This window comes from Lepus europaeus, chromosome 1 (assembly GCF_033115175.1).
Source record: "Lepus europaeus isolate LE1 chromosome 1, mLepTim1.pri, whole genome shotgun sequence".
NCBI classification, from domain to species: domain Eukaryota; kingdom Metazoa; phylum Chordata; class Mammalia; order Lagomorpha; family Leporidae; genus Lepus; species Lepus europaeus.
Genome location: NC_084827.1, coordinates 103,416,526 through 103,436,854, shown reverse-complemented (window position 1 = coordinate 103,436,854; position 20,329 = coordinate 103,416,526). Strand labels below are relative to the sequence as shown.

The following is a 20,329-nucleotide window of genomic DNA, read 5'->3' as shown; positions in this document are numbered from 1 at the left end:
TGTTGGGTTTGGATAGCCATTTGAAAAATATAAATTTGTATTACTTATTCCTTAACTGAAATAAATTGCAGACAACACAAATAGTGAAGGTAAAACTGAAATTATATAAAAAAAGCTGGGTAAAAACATGATCAATTTAAAAACTTGTCTAAGTATGACACACAACTTAGAAATCACAAAGGAAAAGACATATATTTGGCTAGTAAGAACATAAACCTTCTGAAGAAAAAAAAACCACATTGTTAAAAGTGTTGGGATAAACTCAGAAAAATAACTTCAACAAATGAGGCAAATTACTAATTTCTCTTGTGTGTGTGAGGCAGATTTTTATTTGTTCATTTCTTGCATTTGAAGTATTCTTCGATGACGTCCATGGCCTGAGATTCTTTGCCGTGTTCCTTAACCACTCCACAACTGCAACCAGCCACTTTCTGGGGTTTCCACTCCCAGTCAGTTTCACAGAAGCCTGCCCATTCCCCAAGTTTCTTGTGTTGTCATCAACCTTTATGAGATTGACTCGGTGTTCAGCACAAAGGGCCTCCACCAGCTTTACACACATAGGCTCATCACAGATACAAGCACACAGAGATGGGCTTGGCGCTTGTCTAAGGCTTTGGCAGCTTCACGAATTCCACGTGCTGGGCCATGGTGAATGAGGGCGGTCTTCAGCACCTCTTGAAAAGCAGTATTCTTTTTTTTTTTTTTTGACAGGCAGAGTGGACAGTGAGAGAGAGAGAGACGGAGAGAAAGGTCTTCCTTTGCCGTTGGTTCACCCTCCAATGGCTGCCGCGGTTGGCGCGCTACGGCCAGCGCACTGCGCTGATCCGATGGCAGGAGCCAGGTGCTTATCCTGGTCTCCCATGGGGTGCAGGGCCCAAGCACTTGGGCCATCCTCCACTGCACTCCCTGGCCACAGCAGAGAGCTGGCCTGGAAGAGGGGCATCCGGGACAGGACCAGTGCCCCGACCTGGACTAGAACCCGGTGTGCCGGCGCCGCAAGGCGGAGGATTAGCCTAGTGAGCCGCGGCGCCGGCCAAAAAGCAGTATTAACATCCATTCCATTTCAGCAGCAATGCCTTCCTCAGTCATGGCGATGGGTTGTGGGTGAAGCCGAATCTTGAAAGCACCCAGGCCTCTGCCTCCGTGCAATTCTGCAGTGGTAGTGAAAGAGCACTGATTTCTTTAATGTATAAAAAATGCTTACAAATCAGTAAAAAGGTGAATAACCCAATAGAAAACAATTCAGTATCCACAAGCCACTGAGAGTGAGCTGGGCTGGTAGAAGGGGGAGAATAACAGTAGAAAAGGACTTTGAAATAGGTTATTATGTCTAAGGTGAGGCAACTGTACTTCCAGGAACTGGAGAGTAGGAGGGTCATCATTGCTCACTGGAGAATAGTGGCTATAGTCTGTGCTGAGTCTGTATGGCTATTTCTGTATTCTTGGTCTGGTAAGGATCTTCAACAAATAGTTGTTTGCACATAGCTTGTGGGTTGTTTCACACAAGTGACTTCCCTAGCTATGACTTGATACTATGTCCCGCCCCATCTTACTGCCTCATGTGGTTTCCCTGCTCCTAGAAGTGCAGTACAAGATATTTATTGTCCAGAGGAACATTGGAAGTAAGGATGGGAAAGAGAAACTGCAGAAGGTATACGTAGGCAGGCTTATCTGTGATACAGCACAACCTCCTTTTTTCCCCCCTGAAAGGAACCTTTTATTTAATGAGTACAAATTTCTTAAGTATAACTTTATGAATATAGTGAATCTTCCCACCATACCCTCCTTCCCACCTTGACTCCAACCCCACCCCCTCCTCCCTCTTCCTTTCCCAGTCCCATTCTCCATTAAGATTAATTTTTAATAAACTTTATACTCAGAAGACCAACTCTATACTAAGTAAAGATTTCAACAATTTGCACACACACACACACACAACTGTTTGCCAACAAGTTTTACAGTTAATTCTCATAATACAACTCTTTGAAGACTGAGGTCCTGTATGGGGAGTAAGTACACACTGACTCCTGTTGTTAATTTACCAATTAATGCTCTTATTTATGACGTCAGTGACCACCTGAGGCTCTTGACATAAACTACCAAGGCTATGGACACCTTTGGAATTCACAATCTCCTTCAGTATTTAGACAAGGCAATAAGCAAAGTGGAATTCTCTCCTCCCTTCAGAGAAAAGTACATTGTTTGATGGCCCCTTCTTTCCACTGGGGTCTCTCTCACAGAGATCCTTCATGTAGGATATGTTTTTTGCCACAGTGTCTAGGCTTTCCATGCCTGAAATACTCTCATGGGCTTTTCAGCCAGACCAGAATGCCTTAAGGGCAGATTGTGAGGTCAGAGTGCTATTTGAAGTGATCGTCATTCTATGAGTTTGCTTCCCATGTTGGAACCTTCTCTCCTTTTTAATTCTATCTGTTATTACCAGACACTTTATCTTATTTATATGATCCCTTTAACACTTAATCCTATCTATATGATCACCTTAACACAATATGGTCACTTTAACACTTAAGATGGCATTGTTACCACCCAGCTTAATGGGATTTGGGGTCCCGTGGCAAGTTTTTAAACTATACCCTTTGAAGTAAGCCTGTAGGAATGTATGTAGAACTATACAGCTTTACAGTTACAAACTTCCACCTCCCTCTCTTATTCCCACTCTTATTTTTTACTGAGATCTATTTTCAATTGACTTTACATATATATGATTAACTCTATGTTAAGTAAAGAATTCAGCAAATAGTATGAAGAAGAGAAAAAAAAAAAAACTGTCCTTGACAGTGAAGACAAGGGCTGTTCAAGTCATTGTTTCTCAAAGTGCCAATTTCATTTCTATAGATTTCCTTTTAGGTTCTCTATTAACTATCACAGATCATATATAGTATTTGACCCTTTGGGACTGGCTTATTTCACTAAGTATGATGCTTTCCAGATTCATCCATTTTGCTGCAAATGACCAGATTTCATTTTTTTGAACCGCTGTTATATTCCATAGAGTATATATCCCATAATTTCTTTATCCAGTCTTCAGTTGACGGGCATTCAGGTTGATTCCATGTCTTAGCTATTGTTAATTGAGCTGTAATAAATGTAGGGGTACAGATAACTCTTTTCTTTGCTGATCTCATTTCCCTTGCATAAATTCCCAGGAGTGGCATGTCTGAGTCATATGGTAGGTCTATATTCAGATTTCTGAGGTATCTCCAAACTCCCTTACATAGTGGTTTTACCAGTTTACATTCTCATCAACAGTGGATTAGGGTACCTTTTTCCCCACATCCTCACCAGGATTTTATTGTTTGTTGATTTCAGTGTGAAAGCCAATCTAAGTAGAGTGAGGTGAAACCTCATTGCAGTTTTGATTTGCATTTCTCTGACAGCTAGTGATCCTGAACATTTTTTCATGTATCTATTGGCTATTTGAATTTCCTCTTTTGAAAAATGTCTATTTAAGTCTTTGGCCAGTCTCTTAAGTGGGTTGTTTGTTGTGGTGGAGTTTCTTGATCTCTTTATAGTAATCCTTTATTAGTTGCATAGTTTGCAAATAATTTCTCCCATTCTGTTGGTTGCCTCTTCACTTTCCTGAATGTTTCTTTTGCAGTACAGAAGCTTCTGAATTTGATGTAATCCCATTTGTTAATTTTGGCTTTGATTGCCTGTGTCTCTGTGGTCTTTTCCAAGAACTCTTTGTACCAATATCCTGCAGGGTTTTCTCAATGTTCTCTAAAAATTTGATGATATCACATGATAGATTTAGGTCTTTAATCTGTTTCGAATGGATTTTTGTTTATGGTGTAGGGAAGGGATCCTGCTTTATCCTTCTGCATGTGGAAATCCAGTTTTCCCAGCACCATTTGTTGAAGAGACTGTCCTTGCTCCAGGGATTGGTTTTAGCTCCTTAGTCAAATATAAATTGGTTGTAAATGCTTGGATTGATTTCTGCCATTTCTATTCTGTTCCATTGGTCTATACATCTATACCAGGTTGTTCTGATTATAACTCCCTGTAGTATGTCCTGAAATCTGGTATTGTGATGCCTCAGGCTTTGGTTTTGTTGTACAAGATTGCTTTAGCTATTCGAGGTCTCCTATGTTTCCATATGAATTTCAGCATCATTTTTTCTAGATCTTAGAAGAATGTCTTTGGTATTTTGTTTGGTATTGCATTAATTAATTATTTGATTGATTCAAACATTAATCATTAATTAATTACTTGATTCAAACACATTTATTAAACATCTACTGCATGCAAGACACTGGTATGCACAGGGAATACAATAGTAAATAGCACATATAAGCACAACTTAGAGTGTACGTAGAGCTTAAAAGCTCCTTTGGGGGCTGGCACCATGGCTCCCTTGGTTAATCCTCCGCCTGTGGCACCAGCATCCCATATGGGTGCTGGGTTCTAGTCCCGGTTGCTCCTCTTCTAGTCCAGCTCTCTGCTGTGGCCCGGGAGGACAATGGAGGATGGCCCAAGTGCTTGGGTCCCTGTACCTACGTGGGAGACCAGGAAGAAGCACCTGGCTCCTGGCTTCAGATTGGCACAGCGCTGGCCATGGCAGCCATTTGGGGATTGAACCAATGGAAGGAAGACCTTTCTCTCTCACTGTCTATATCTCTACCTGTAAAAAAAAACAAAAACAAAACAAAAAAAACAAACAAACTCCTTTGGACCTCTCTATTTCTACAACATTTTTCATCCATAAAAGAGACAATTATAGAGCCACTCTATGGTGAGTGGGACACAGTTTTGTGGAGAGTGACTTCTGACTACAAAAATCCAGTCAGATTTGAAGATTGTGAAGTATGGGTACAGTGAAGTCTCCATAAGATTAAAGAAGCCCAGAGCTTGGATTCTGTGTCCTAATTTGAGATGGTATTGTGGGACTTCCTGTTTTATAAAATCAAATTTTGTTTTGTCACAATGATCTACTTTTGTGCTTCATTTGCTACCATGTCACAAGGCTTCTGAAAGTTTCAGTTCAGGAAACTCTGTGAACTTGTGTTGAATTTGCCAAAAAAAAGACAGTACATATATTTGTTCTTTGAAACATTTACCATCTTGTTGTAGAGAGAGCTTGGTAGCTGTTTTGCCCTCCCTCTTGATTGAGGAAAATAAGTGGTGAGAAAGAATCATGCTGCTGCTACAGAATGAGCTGTTTTGAAGGTAAAGGACCTGAGGCTGAGGCTTATCTGTGCTACATATCAAGTAAGATTGCTCAGTGGTTCCAACATTGTTCATCTTCCTGACCCCTTCTTGGATAAAATATTGAGACCTAAGGAGATGAGAAGTGCTATATGTGTCCTGGGAGACCCCATGATTCTGTTAAGTGTTTACCACTTTTGAGTTCTAGTAATATTAGATTGAAATGATGAGGAGTGGAGTTGGCCCTTACCCTAGAAGTTTTTGCATTATCAAGGGGCCATTTGTTCCTTGCTTGTCTTTTTCTTTTTTTAAAACTTTTATTTAATGAATATAAATTTCCAAAGTACAGCTTATGGATTACAATGGCTTCCCCCCCCCCCATAACTTCCCTCCCACCCGCAACCCTCCCCTTTCCCGCTCCCTCTCCCCTTCCATTCACATCAAGATTCATTTTCAATTCTCTTTATATACAGAAGATCAGTTTAGTATATATTAAGTAAAGATTTCAACAGTTTGCCCCCACATAGCAACACAAAGTGAAAAAATACTGTTGAAGTACTAGTTATCTTGCTTGTCTTTTTCTTATCGTATTTCTGTCAACAAAACAGAGACAAAATATCTACTTGCCTTTTTAAAAAATTTTTAAAAAATATTTATTTGAAAATCAGAGTTACACGCACACACACACACACACAGAGAGAGAGAGAGAGAGAGAGAGAGAGAGTCTTCCATCCAATGGTTCACTCCCCAATTGGCCGCAATGGCCAGAGCTGCACCGATCCGAAGCCAGGAACCAGGAGCTTCTTCCAGGTCTCCTACGTGGGTGCAAGGGCCCAAGGACTTGAGCCATCTTCTACTGCTTTCCCAGGCCATAGCAGAGAATTGGATTGGAAGTGGAGCAGCCAGGTCTCGAACCAGCGCCCATATGGGATGCTGGTGCTTCAGGCCAGAGCATTAGCCTGCTGCGCTGCAGTGCTGGCACCTCTACTTGCCTTTTTTGCCTACTTTGTGGTATTGCTGGGAGCTGACTCTTGTTATAAACTGCTAGTACAGATCCTAACTTGTGAGTATACTGATTTATAAGTGGTTAATTAGTCATATACTCTGAGTTTTCTTGTTAACAAAGTTCTAATGGATGCCTGTGTTTGAAGATAGGGAAGGCTTGGGTAGTATGTACATGGAGAAAGGTGTCCTGGAATGAAAACTGCTGTAAGGGAAAGCACACTATACCAGCACTTCCTGCCCATGCGGTGTTGGGTGAAAAAGCTGTATGGTTTATTTTATTTATTTATTTTCTTAAGCAAAGCTTTATCTGTAATCACAAACCAGCTAGAAGGGGGAAAAACACAGAATTGATTTCAAGCACCAGCAGTTATTTTGAAGACAAATGACTGCACTTGACATTTTCCACCAGCAAAAAGTGCTGGTGTGAAGATGAAACCTTGGAAGAGAGCAGCAAGTTCAAGTACCATAAAGTAAATGAGAAAAATCTACTTTTACTTTGTCTGTTACAATTACTTAGTCTAAGTTATTGTATATAGCTTTTGAGGTTCAATAGCTAGTTTTATAATTTATAAATATATGAGGACCAAACAAGAATTTGAGGCAGTTTGGCTTTAAAATATGAAATTTATCAATCTACATATATAATACATAACTCTCAGATGATATCTTTTTCTTTCTTTTTAACCACTGCTGTGTGTAGATTTAGCTGGACATGAAAGCACAAGGGGATAGATTTACCAAATTTATTTTGGTACTGCACAGAAAATGTCTTGCTTGTTTACTTAGTAGGGCTGCAGCAGTTCCATGTTTTCTTATCTCATTTCTTCCTTTATAATTAGCATGATTTTTTCTTAGAGAAGCATATGGCATCGTTACTTGTAAACAAACCCTGCAAACCCTCTTTCCGTGTTGAGATCTGAACTGAGCTCTAATTGTATTGACTCATAACCATGGAAGCACATGTAGTCCCAGAGAAAATGAAATTTAACACAGAGGCATACTAGGTAAGTTGTCAGGAACTGGACTAATGTGGTCTTACATTGCAGATGACTCAGAGTATGTATGAGATATAGTCCTAAGTGATGAAGAGACCTATATGTTGCCCCTTCAATCTGAAAACAAAGCTAGGAGAATAATGAAAGACCAGAGAGAAAGAGCTATTGAGTTTGAACTACAAATTTGGGAAATTTTTGTTCTTTAAGTAAAACATATTTTTGCCAAGATTCCTATTCCTGAGATAAAGAGATAAAACTAAACCATGGTTTTTAACTACTTGTGTTGTTGTCATGATTCAACAAGAAAAGTGGGAGTTATATAAGGTCACATTTGGTAGTCTGTTGTATGTAACTGCACATGAAAATTTTGCTTGACAATGATTATATTCAATATGCTCATCATAGTTGTAGCACACAGACAACATTTATCTATTTCCTAAGTGTGTAGGTGTAACTGTAGTCATTCTACATTAAAAAAAAACCCACGACATTTAAAAATTATGGCTTTGAATATGGGAGGCCACTTGTGCAGAATTCGTAGTGATATTTATAAGTTGGTCATGAGAAAAAGCCCTAACAGGGTAGCTCAAAGAAGCATGTTTTGTACTATGACATATAAAACAGCCCAAGGATAAAGTGTAGTTGTCTAAATGAGAAGACTCAAGTCAGTGCTTACCTTTTTGACAAGGGAATTATTCTCACATTTTGAAGCCGTGCTTTTAAGGCACTGTGCAAAAGACATAGGGAAAATATTCATTGTCCATATCAAATAATTGCAGGAGAAGAAACGAAGATTGAGGAGGCCCTAGAGATTCTCCCTCCTCCAGCCATCCTTTGGTGCTGCCGGGTCCCAGACTTTCCTGAAAGGCTTGATAGACCCAACTTAACTCAAAAGATTTGTGACAATTTATATCCATCCACCTTAGCTGACTTTAGGTTCTCAGGGGAAGTAGTGGTTCTGGGTCCTCTCAGGAATTCTGAGGTGAGTGGTTTAGCAGTAGGCTGAGAAAAATGCAAAACATGTTAGGAGGTTTATCAGATCCCTGGGATAACCACAGGATTCCCAAGCAGGGAACTGAAGATTCAGGTTGAAGTATGACAGACGTTATAGCTAACACCCATTAACAAAGGTAAGAGCCAGCCAGAAGATTTGGGTCTCTCTGAGGTAGTCAGTTCATTAATTCCTAAAATTTCTGGCTCTGTATTGGTCAAATGAGCACAATAAGCCCAAATGTATATTGTATCTACTGGAGTTTTAATCTTATATCAGTGTATCTCAGCCTTAGCTACATATTGGAATCTCATGGAAAAACCTTAAAAAACACTGATTTGGGTGCTGGTGTTGTGGCATAGTGAGTAAAGCTGATACCTGTAACAACATCATCCCCTTTGGGTGCTGGCTTGTGTCCCAGCTGCTGCTCCACTTCTAGTCCAGCCCCCTGATAACGGCCTGCGAAAAGCAGTGGAAGATTGCCCAAGTGTTTGGGCCCCTGCCACCTATGTGTAAGACCTGTATGAAACTCCAGGCTCATGGCTTCTGCTCGACTCAACACTGGCTGTTGTGTCCACTCAGGGAGTGGACCAGTGAATGGAAGGAAGACCTGTCTCTCCCTCTGTCTGTAACTCTTTCAAATACATAAATAAGCCTTTCAAAACAAAAACAAAAATAAAACCACTGTTGCCTGTTTCTATTCTTCAGAATTCTGATTTAATTGGTGAGGGATGCAGTGAGGGTTATGGAAGTTTTAAAAGCTGTTCAGGTAATTCTAATGGACAGCAAAGACTGAGAATCACTGCCTGTATCCTTCACTGAGTTTAGGTAAAAGCACTGCAGTTCACCTTCTTTAATGAGGTAAAAACAATCAATTTTAATTTTGCACTAGTGTTCTGGAGTTCAGTGCCCTATTTGGGTTTAAGAGCTGAATAATACACCTTTGAATGTAGTAATATCCCAGGGTCATGTTACCTTTGGGACCTGGTCTAGGTGGCCCATTATGATGATGCTTGCCTGCCCTTCACCTCTAACCCTTGTGGTAGTACTTTGTTCACAAGATACTTTGAGATTGAATATCTGCTGCTTATATTGGGCAAAGCGGAGGTCATTTAGGATAAAGATATCTTCAGGAACCAACAATATTCAATGTGATTTATTATTTGTGAAACATTTTGGGACTTCATTGAATCACACATGAGTGTGTTGTTGATGCTTTTCTTTTTCCAGAAGAAAATTATGTCACATAAAGTTTGTCAACCAAACATAGCTGGGGTATTTTGCTCAACAGATATACTTTCTCTTAGAATTTCAATGGGTATAAGCCAAAAGCTTTCAAAAATCTCAAGGGGTGAGGCCTACTGGGGGTGGAGGTACTTGGATTCATTGTCCATATCAAATAATTGTGAGAGAAGAGATTAAGACCGAGGAGGCCCTAGAGATTTTCCCTCCTCCAGCCATCCTTTGGTGTTGCCAGGTCCTAGACTTTCCTGAAAGATTTGATAGACCCAACATAACTCAAAAGATGTCCCTCCAAAGGGATTGTTGGGGACAAACTTTGTGGTACAGTGGGTTAAACTGCCACTTGAAATGCCCACATTCCATATGAGTCCTGCCTCTGCTTCTGATCCAGCTTCCTTCTAATGTGCCTAGGAGGCAGCAGAAAAAGGCCCAAGTACTTGGTACTTGCCACCCTGATGGGGGACTCTGATGGGTTTCCTGGCTCTAGGCTTCTACCTGGCTCAACCCGTTGCTCTCTATCACTCTGCCTTTCAGACGAGATCGGGCGCGTTCAGGGTGGTATGGCTGTAGACTATCACTCTGCCTTTCAAACAGATGATTGGGAACTATGAAAATATTAAAGAAGACTTATAGTATTTATGAGAGGCAAAAACAATATTTACTTTGAATTAGATGGTATTGTTAACAAAATAATGGTGAGAATGTAAATCAGTAAAGACTTCCTGGCATTATGTTTTTGTCAACATGCGTCAAAAGCTTTAAAAATGTTAAGAACCTTTGACTCAGTAAGTCAACTTCTGGCAATTTTCCAAAGGAAATAATGAGGTAGTCACAAAGATTTCTATTTAAGGATGTTCAGCATTTGTTTATATTTTACAAAATTGGAAGTTGCCTAAATGTTTACAAAAGGAGAGATTGCTTGGTAAAATACAATTTCTGTTAAATAGCATGATGAAATATAATTCAGCCATTAAAAATAATTTTCTTGAAGCATATTTGAAGATAGCAAAAGATAGTTATCATAAATGGAAACCAAAAAATCATGTTTATAAAATATTTTGTAGGGTGTAATCCAAAACTTGTAGGAAAACACACTTTACACACTTTAATTATTTTTAGACAGAGAAAGAAAACTATAAAGATAACAAAACAAGAACCATTTTTACCTCTGAGTGATAGCATTATGATTCAGTTTTACTTTTTATACTTTTCTGTATTTTCCACATTTCTACCATGAACCTTTATAACATAAATATGCAAAGAAAACATATTATTGAAAATATATTTTGGGTGTACCATCAACAGGATTTACATCCATGCTCTTCAGAGGAACATTTGTCTCAGTTGTAAGCTACAAGCGGAACTTTCTGCAATTCAGAGGATCTTGAGCAGAGAGGGATAAAGGACCATTTTAAAAAGGTTAGATTTGCCACAAATACCCTGAACTCAGTGGGAGTGAGGCTTCTGGGGTCCAATGTGGACAAGTAAATAGATTGAAAGTGTAGAGAGTGTAGAGGAGTGGGATGTGTGAGCCCTAAGACAGGAACCAAAGTTGGAAAAGTATTAAGTTTAGATGTTAAGCCTTATTTTTAAACAACTAGCCTTGGTGTCTGAGGCTACACATTTATGGAGTTTACAGAGAGCCTTTAAATGTCAATATCATTTTTAGCCCAGAGCTCTTTTCTTACACAACATCTAAAAATATCTATTAGTTTAAATTGTCAACATGTAAACCAGTTTGCTATGACTTTTTCTCATTGTATCACTCAAATCATGTTAGGGCTAGAAAGAAAAAATGCTTGGATAATCTGGCAATCATTACTATTGCTGAGATTTTCATGGTGGTATTTAATTTAATAATGTTGGTAATATAAGAATCTACCTCAAATAGCTCTATTTTTCTGCACATTACCATGTTGACGTCCCTTAAGCACTTCAAACTCCCAATGTCTCAAATTATATTCTGTATATAGTACTAGTATTCATTTAGTTGCCTTAGTCATAGATTTGAACCATTCTGTAATTTGTGGATTTCTGGTGTGTATTACTGTGAAAACAGCTACGAGTTCCCTAAATCTAGGCTTGACCCCCTACAATCCATTCTCCAATCTGCAGATAGAGTGAATACTCAAAAAAAGGAAACTGGGCCGGCGCCGTGGCTCAACAGGCTAATCCTCTGCCTTACCGCGCCGGCACACTGGGTTCTAGTCCCGGTCGGGGTGCCGGATTCTGTCCCGGTTGCCCCTCTTCCAGTCCAGCTCTCTGCTGTGGCCAGGGAGTGCAGTGGAGGATGGCCCAAGTCCTTGGGCCCTGCACCCCATGGGAGACCAGGAGAAGCACCTGGCTCCCGCCATCAGATCAGCGCGGTGCGCTGGCTGCAGCGCGCCAGCCGTGGCGGCCATTGGAGGGTGAACCAACGGCAAAAGGAAGACCTTTCTCTCTGTCTCTCTCTCTCACTGTCCACTCTGCCTGTCAAAAAAAAAAAAAAAAAAGAAAGAAAGAAACTGGATGATGTTAATTTCTTTATTTGTACCCCTTTATTGGAGTCCTCTTGCCTTCAGGATGAAATAAAAGGTCCTTAGTATGGCCTTTAAGGCTTTATGCAATCTCTATCCTGCTTAAATCTCCAGCCTCGATGCTCACTAATTTCCTGGATGTGCCATCCTGTCTGATGCCACAACCTGACTCCTTCTCATTAAGGACAGAGGTCCTGCATGGGGAGTAGGTGCACAGTGACTCCTGTTATTAATTTAACAATTAACTCTCTTATGTATGATGTCAGTGATCACCCAAATGGCTCTTGACATGAGCTGCCTAGGCTATGGAAGCCTTTTGAGTCCACAAACTCCATCAGTATTTAGATAAGGCCATAAGCAAAGTGGAAGTTCTTTCCTCCCTTCAGAGAAAAATTCATCCTTCTTTGATGGCCCCTTCTTTTCCCTGGGGTCTCACTCACAGAGATCCTTCGTATAGGATATATATATATATATATATATATATATATATATAATATATTTTTTTGTCACAATGCCTTGGCCTTCCATGTCTGAAATGATCTTGTGGGATTTTCAGCCATACCAGAATGCCTTAAGGGCTGATTCTGAGGCCAGGGTGCTGTTTAGAGCATTTGTCATTCTACAGCAAGTTATTATTGCCTTACCTTGGCATGTATCTTTTTTATAGTACTCTTATTCAGGGGCTGGCTCCGTGGCTCACTAGGTTAATCCTCTGCCTGTAGCCCCAGCATCCCATATGGGCACTGGTTCTAGTCCCGGTTGCTCCTCTTCCAGTCCAGCTCTCTGCTATGGCCTGGGATAGCAGTGGAGGATGACCCAAGCACCTGGCTCTTGGCTTCAGATTGGCGCAGCTCCGTCCGTGGCGGCCATTTGGGGAGTGAGCCAATGGAAGGAAGACCTTTCTCTCTGTCTCTCTCACTGTCTGTAACTCTACCTGTCAAATAAATAAATAAATCTTTAAAAAAATACTCGTATTCAGTTGTTTATGATTCATGCAGTACCCAAAGGAAATGTGACACTTGATTTTTTGGAATTTGAGATAACAAAAACTCATAAATTAAGTATAAAAATAAAATAAACCTGTTTTAAATGTTTTGTGTGTTTCTTTTATAGAGGTAAAGGCAGATAAAAATTCTCTTAGATGCCAACAATTTTAGGAAAATTGGAAAATACAAGCAAATGTAAAAAGTAAAGTAAAAAGTAACATAGTCCTGTTATATACATATAACTAATTGTAGGTTATTTTGAAAAATTATTTTTTGAGAAGCAGAGAGAGAGAGAGAGAGAGAGGGAGAGAAGAGAGGAGAGGAAAGGAGAGGGGAGGAGAGGAGAGGAGAGGAGAGAGGAGAGAAGAGAAAGAAGAGAAGAGAGGAGAATGAGAGTGAGTTCCCATCTGCTGAAGCCTAGATCCTGCAATGTGCAATGACCAGGGCTGAGCCAGAGCTGTGGCCAGGAGATGGAACAAAATCCAATTCTCCCACATAAGTGGCAGAAATCTAGTTACTTTGCTGCTTCCTCCAGGATCTGCATTGACAGGAAGCTGAAAACAGGAGCCTGATCCAGGCTTTGGACCTAGGTATAGGCATCTTAACCAGTGCCTTTTTTTAATGATTTATTTTATTTATTTATTGAAAGGCAGCATTACACAGAGAGAGGGAGAGACAGAGAGAGGAAGTAAACCATCTGCTGGTTTACTCCCCAAATGCCTGAAATGGCTTGGAACTCCCTGCAGGTCTCCCCACATGGGTGGCAGGGGTCCAAGTACTTGAGCCATCTTATGCTGCTTCCCCAGGTGCATTAGCAGGAAGCTGGGTTGGAAGTGGTACAGCCAGGACTCAAACTGGTGCTCATATAGGTTGCTGGCATTGCAGTCCAACCGCACCATGATACTGGCCCCTTAACCAGTGTGTCTTAATTATTAGATCAAATGCCTGCCACAGCTAACAAATTTTACTACTTTGATGTATTTCCTTTAAATCTTTAAAAAATAAATCAATAAAATATATACATACAAAAATAGATTAGCATATACATAACCATGGGTCATGTATTTTTCAGTTAATATTGATATATTTTTCTTATACAATTACTTATTTTTCAAAGCTATGCTTTCAAATGCTGGGTCCACATAAGTGGCAGAAATCTATTTCAGAGATTTCTAAAGATTTTTATTATAAGAAAATATTAAAACAAATATTTTGGGGCAGAAACCTTGGACTATGTCCTTAGGGTAAATTTTAAATTGCAGCAGGCTGTCTTTAGGCCATTTAGTCTGTTTCATTGATCTTATACCTATTCTTAAATTAGCCACTGTCACTTTTTGCTAATTATCATAACTTTATAATATATACCAGTTTCCAAAAGGGAAAAATGCTCCACATAAATTTTCGTTGGAATACTTTACTTGTCTTTATGTTTATTCTCCTAGATAATTTTTTAAAAAATTGACAAATTATGCCCCAAATCGAATTGAACTTTTGATTATGTTATATTAAATATTTGTATATTTGCACATGTATTTGCATCAGTAATAAGTAGTATCTCAACCAAAATTGAATTTTTTTTGAAGATTTACTTATTTATTTATTTGAAGGGCAACATTACAGAGAGAGTGGGAGAGACAGAGTGAAAAAGAGAACCATCTGCTGGTTCATTCCCCGAATGGCTGCAATAGCTGAGGCTTAGCTAGGCTGAAGCCAGGAGCCTGGAAATCCATCTGGGTCTCTCATGCAGGTGTAGGGACCAATCACTTGGGCCATCTTCTGCTGCTTTCCCAGGTGTATTGACAGGGAGCTAGATGGGAAGTGGAAGTAGGATTAGAACCGGCGTTGAGATAGGATTCTGGTCATGTCTCAATGTGGCACTTTAACCTGCTGCCCCACCACACCAGTCCCTCTGCTTTCTTTAATTTTTGTTGTCATTGTTATTGTGAATGTGTGGGCAAAATTCTTTAAAGTATGTTACTAAAAGCTCTGCCCTTTGAGCATCAGGCTATTTTTCTTAACATCTTTTACTCTGGCATTTTCTGGTAACAAAATACAATTTCTGGGAAATATGAAGGAGGAATAGCAGCACCCTTGAGTCCTAGTTCTATCACTAATGGTAACAATTTATAAAAAGCAAATCCCTTATTTCATTTTATAAATCTTAGATATTTAATGCACTTTGAGAATATACCACTTAAAAATTTCAATTATTGCTTTAAAATTAATTCTATCCTCTAAAAGATGCACATTTTTTAAAATTTATTTTTATTTTTGACAGGCAGAGTGGACAGTGAGAGAGAGAGACAGAGAAAAAGGTCTTCCTTTGCCGTTAAGATGTACATTTTAAAATGATATTTTTTCCATTTCTTCTTTATATATAAAGCAATAGAAGACCAGTTGCATTTGATTTTTGAGACTTGATGGTTCACATAATTATGCAGAACTAATTAATTCAAAATCTGTTTATCAACAGTAGTCTGTAGCTACAGCATATTCTCCCAGAGGCATTAACAAAGGCTTATCACCTGCTTTCTTGTTGCAGTTTGTCTCAAAGGCAAATCAATATGAAAAATATAAAAATGCTATTCCCAGAACTAACACTTTCAACAACTTACAAGAACTTTTAGTATCTAATACCAATTAGTTTTCTTAGCTTAAATTAAAACAGTTTTATTTAGCAATATGTGTCAAAATACTAAGGATTTTAAAGGCATAATAAAGTTTTCCTAAAGAATTTAAAAAATATTTTGGTGGTGTATGTATTTATATCTATATCATAGGCAATATAATCCTTTGTATAATATTCACAAAATAGCAGAAATGAATTATCAGTGAATGTATGTGTCTAATTTTTGATAGATTTTCCTGATCAATTAGATTCCCTTAAATGTTATTCTATTTACTAGATTGCTAAAAGTTAGTTTGATAAAACACTAAGCAATCTGGAATAATATTTGGGGTTAGAGAGTCAATACATATGTTTCTTTGTAGAAAAGAAAACAATATCAGGAACTGAAATTCCTCTCTAAGTTTTTTAAAGAAGTAATTTATTTGACAGGCAGAGTTACACAGAGAGTAAGAGAAAGAGAGAGAGAGAAAGAGAATTACCTGCTGTATCACAATTCCTATCCCCCTCTGTTTTTTAAAAGGTATGTCTGGGGGCTTGTGCTGTGGTGTAGTGGGTAAAGCCGCTGCCAGCAGTGCTGGCAGCCCATATGGGCACCAGTTCTAATCCTGCCTACTGGTCTTCCAAACGAGCTTTCTGCTTGTGGCCTGGGAAATCAGTGGAAGATGGCCCAAGTGCTTGGACCCCTGCATCCACGTGGGAGACCTAGACGTAGTTCCAGGTTACTGGCTTCAGACTTGCCCACCTCCAGCCATTGTGGTCATTTGGGAAGTGAACTAGCGGATGAAAGACCTCTCTTTCTCTCTCTCTGCCTCTGTCTCTCTGTGACTCTGCTTTCCAAATAAATAAATAAACATTTACCAACAACACCAAAAAAGATATGTCTGTTGAAAACTGAAAAGTTCTTCATGTAAATTAGATGTACTTTTGGGTTTCTGCAGCTTATTTTATTTTAAATTTTTGTTTATTTTCATTTTTTAAAAATTTGTAACCAGAGATATAGAAACAGAGATCTCTCATCTGGTTCACTTCTCAAATGCTTTCAATGGACCTGAACCAGACTGAAACCAGGATCCTGGAACTCTATCCAGGCCTCAAACATGGGTGGTAGAGACCAAAGTACTTGAGCCATTACCTGTTGCTGCCCCGAGTACACATTAGCAGGAAGCTAGAGTTGGAAGCAGAGGAGCCTGGACTTGAATAAGGCACTCTGATATGAGATGCAGGTGTTCCAAGTGGTAGATTAACTATTGTGCCAAACACCCACTCCTGAAGTTTGTTTTTATAGTTGCCTTGCAGACTGAAAGAAAGGGTTAACAACTCCTTTGTCCCTTTTGCCATAGAGTGCCTGAGAATTTGCCACTAACACAATGCAGTAAACTGTTAGGAGTCCATAAGCAGAGCTAAAATAAATGAAGTCCTACTACACAGCAAACCTAACACCTGTATCTTATTGTTGAGATCATTTATCAAGCAATGAGCAACCAGTATTGATGAGATGCGACTGCACCCAGAAAATGGGCAAGAGTTCGAGCTTCTGGGGAACTGCACTGCAAGCTAGGTATAAAAGTTGAGGGGTCTACACCACAGTGCTGGCCCCAACAATTACGTTTAAAGTGCCTTCATCAGGGTACCAAGGGTAGCAACTACTAATTTTTCACAGCAAGCACCCAATTGCCTTTTCTGGTAAAGAGTGTCCCTCTATCTGAAGGAGATAAAGCAGCCCAGCTTTATGTTTCCATTGCACCAGGTACAGGGAATTCCGCATCTTAATGACTCACCAGGATCTTGAAGAGATGAGCAATGATTCTGTACCCTTGCCAGGTGTCGTGAGCCACCCCTTGCATGTTGTGCCAAGGGTCCTTGTTTGGGCACCAGATGTTGGGGTGTGAAAGTGAAAGGAGAGACAGGACATGGGAACTGTTCCTCTGCAAAGTGCTGCCAGACTAACCCGGTGCATCTTCTTTATTGATAAGGATTACAACCATGGCTGGCGCCATGGCTCACTGGCCTAGTCCTCCACCTGCAGCGCTGGCACCATGGGTTCTAGTCCAGGTCGGGGGCCAGATTCTGTCCTGGTTGCTCCTCTTCCAGTCCAGCTCTCTGCTGTGGTTCGGGAGGGCAGTGGAGGATGGCCCAGGTGCTTGGGCCCTGCACCCATGGGAGACCAGGAGGAAGCACCTGGCTCCTGGCTTAGGATCTGTGCATCACCAGCCACAGCAGCCATTTGGGGGGTGAACCAATGGAAGGAAGACCTTTCTCCCTGTCTCTCTCTTTCACTAATTATGTCTGTCAAAAAAAATAAAATAAAATAAACAAAAACAAAAAGTTGAGTTATTTTTTTAAAAAAAGATTTATTTATTTATTTGAAAGAGTTGTATATAGAGAGAAGGAGAGGCAGAGAGAGAGAGAGAGACAGAGAGAGAGAGAGACAGAGAGAGAGAGAGAGAGAGAGAGGTCTTCCATCCAATGGTTCACTCTCCAGATGACCACAACATCCGGAGCTGCACCGATCTGAAGCCAGGAGCCAGGAGCTTCTTCCAGGTCTCCCACAAGGATGCAGGGGCCCAAGGACTTGGGCCATCTTCTATTGCTTTCCCAGGCCATAGCAGAGAGCTGGATCAGAAGTGGAACAGCCAGGTCTCGAATCGGCACCCACATGGGATGCTGGCACTGCAGTGGTGGCTTTACCCGCTATGCCACAATGCTGGCCCCAAGATGGTGCATCTTTGAGCTGAGAAGATCTGTGTCAGCTTCATGTGTGATCATTGTCATGCATGTTCCAAGAATGTGGGGCTCAGGACATTGCAAACTGTATTTAGGAGTTGTGAGACCTCTATTATTTTGTTACTTTGCATGCTGTGCTATTACTTGTACCGATTCTTTCTTTAAATCAAGGAAATATGGAGTTAGGTGAAGTCTTTTGTGTCTCATGAATTTGATTATTAATTTGAGGCCCAGTTGAGCAGAGTGTGTGTTATAGGGACAGATTTTCATAGCAAGAAATTATCCTGTGTGTTGTGCCCTAATGCTTCCTACATCAAAACTCCAAAGCCCAATGTGTCCATAAAGAGGAAAAAACCTACTTAAAAATCAGGTGACTGGATTCTCATTAAGACTTGATGTTAATGTCTCTCCCAGTGTAGTTTCAAACACCAAATTGTCAATGACTTGAGTGATTTTCTGAGATGGTAGATAGTATAAACAAGTATATTAAAAAAGTGAAAATCCCACACTAAAATGGCATGTAATTAGGAGCCCCTAAAATGTCTGTAGAATATTGACAAAAGGCAAAACCTCACATTATCTCATGCTGAGAGCTAAAATCTTCAGATAATTTACCCCTAAAACCTGTGAAGAATTTACCCATTTCCGGAAACCAAACAAAGTAGATTGAGAAAAACAATTTAGCTTAAATGATCTTTCTTTCCTATTTTAGGCCAGCTAAGATGAAAGGTTAAAAAGCTAAATGTTTCCCCACCGATCCTGGTTGAACTGACCCAGGGCTTGGAATAACGAAAACCGCTTTCTATATAAATTCATAAGCACCCTGGCAGGAAATAGCTTTGGTGGTAGGTCACTGCATCTAGTGAGTTTCAATACCCATAATCAGAACTGTAGTTGAGCATGGTATAGACTTGCCACTTGCCAACTGGGTGACACTGAGTAAGTTATTTAATCTGTCTTTATCGATTTTAGGTTGCTGTAAATATTAAATGAGATAATGCATGTATATAGCACAAGGCACAGTGCCTGGTACAATGTTTTGTTTGATAAATACAATTATTTTTATAATGACAAACAATGAAGCAATAGGAAAGTCTTAACAGTTCTAACATTGTGTATTGTAAATTGTGACTTTTTAAAACAGGTTTATTTATTTTTATTTGAAAGGCAGAGTTAGACACAGAGAGGTCTTCCATCCACTGATTGACTTACCAAATAGCCACAATGGCTGCGGCTGAGCCAGGCCAAAGCCGGGAGCCAGGAGCTTCATCCAGGTATCCCATGAGGGTGGCAGGGACCCAGGTAGTTTGGCCATCTTCCAGTGCTTTCCCAGGTGCATTGGTAGGAAGCTCGCTCACAAGTGGAGCAGCCAGGACTTGAAGCAGCACCCATATGAATGGTGGCTTTGTTGGCAGCAACTTCAGCCCACTGCACCACAATGCCAGAGCAATGGCTTTTTTTTCCCCCCATCTCTATGTTCAGTACTTCAAAGAATTTAGCCATGGGATGACAGTGAGTTCATTAATTTTCCATCTGAGATATGGGGACGTGTCCAAGAGCTCTTCTCATCGGTCAGATCTCCAGCTGCACAGTCAATGAGGGAATCACACCAGTATCCAAAAGGTTAGAGTTATTCAAGCCATAAACTCTGTCTTTTGGCAAAAGACAAAAACATCAACATGGGTTATGGTTCTACCAAAAACTGCTGCAAAAAATTGTTTGAAATCCTAAATAATTTGCAGGAAGACAGCCTCTGCAGAACAGAAGACGACTGATTAGTTGCCTTAATCACCGAAGTTTGACACCTCATTTACCCTCTGCATCTCTACCCTGCATTCTGCCATCATTCTGCATGTCATGCATCTTTTTGTAGATGACCCATTTTTTTTTTTTATGGGCTGAATTGCTGAAGTCCTAACCTCTAGTGTCTCAATGTGACTGTATTTGCATTTAGGGATTTAAAAAGAAGTAATGAAGATTAAATGAGGTCGTTGGAGTTGGACCATAATCCACTAAGACTGGTCCTTTTTTTTTTTAAATTTTTTGACAGGCCGAGTGGACAGTGAGAGACAGAG

At 40.0% G+C, this 20,329-nt stretch overlaps 1 pseudogene; it reads right to left on the bottom strand.

Moving 5' to 3' along the window:
* Nucleotides 1–335: 335 nt before the first annotated feature.
* On the bottom strand, nt 336–17,374 carry LOC133773789 (small ribosomal subunit protein eS12-like; annotated as a pseudogene).
* Nucleotides 17,375–20,329: the final 2,955 nt, after the last annotated feature.